At 65.9% G+C, this 370-nt stretch overlaps 1 long non-coding RNA gene across 1 annotated transcript in view; it reads left to right on the forward strand.

Moving 5' to 3' along the window:
- The window catches only part of LOC105310175, a 4,913-nt gene that overhangs the window by 980 nt on the left and 3,563 nt on the right, over positions 1–370 (forward strand). The gene's annotated exons all lie outside the window — the stretch shown is intronic.

The following is a 370-nucleotide window of genomic DNA, read 5'->3' on the forward strand; positions in this document are numbered from 1 at the left end:
CAGGGCCGGGCGGGAGCTGGAGCTAAAATTCCCAGGCCTGAAGGAGGAGGGTCTGGGGGCCTGGACTCCTGGGTCTGGAGGAGGAGGGTCTGGGGACCTGGATTCCTGGGTCTGGGGGAGGAAGGGGCTGGGGGCCTGGACTCCTGGATCTGGGGAGGAGGGTCTGGGGGCCTGGACTCCTGGGTCTGGGGGAGGAGGGTCTGGGGGCCTGGACTCTGGGTCTGGGGGAGGAGGGGCCGGGGCCTGGATTGCTATGTTCTTGATAAAGGCAAGTTCTCATGGCAGGATTCTAGGGTCCTAGGGGCCAGGCCTTTTGCTTCCCCGAGGGTCTGGGGCTGTGGCCGTCTTCACTTGGGACCTTCCTGGGGGT

This window comes from Pteropus vampyrus, unplaced genomic scaffold, assembly GCF_000151845.1.
Source record: "Pteropus vampyrus isolate Shadow unplaced genomic scaffold, Pvam_2.0 Scaffold1335, whole genome shotgun sequence".
In the NCBI taxonomy this organism is placed as follows: Eukaryota; Metazoa; Chordata; class Mammalia; order Chiroptera; family Pteropodidae; genus Pteropus; species Pteropus vampyrus.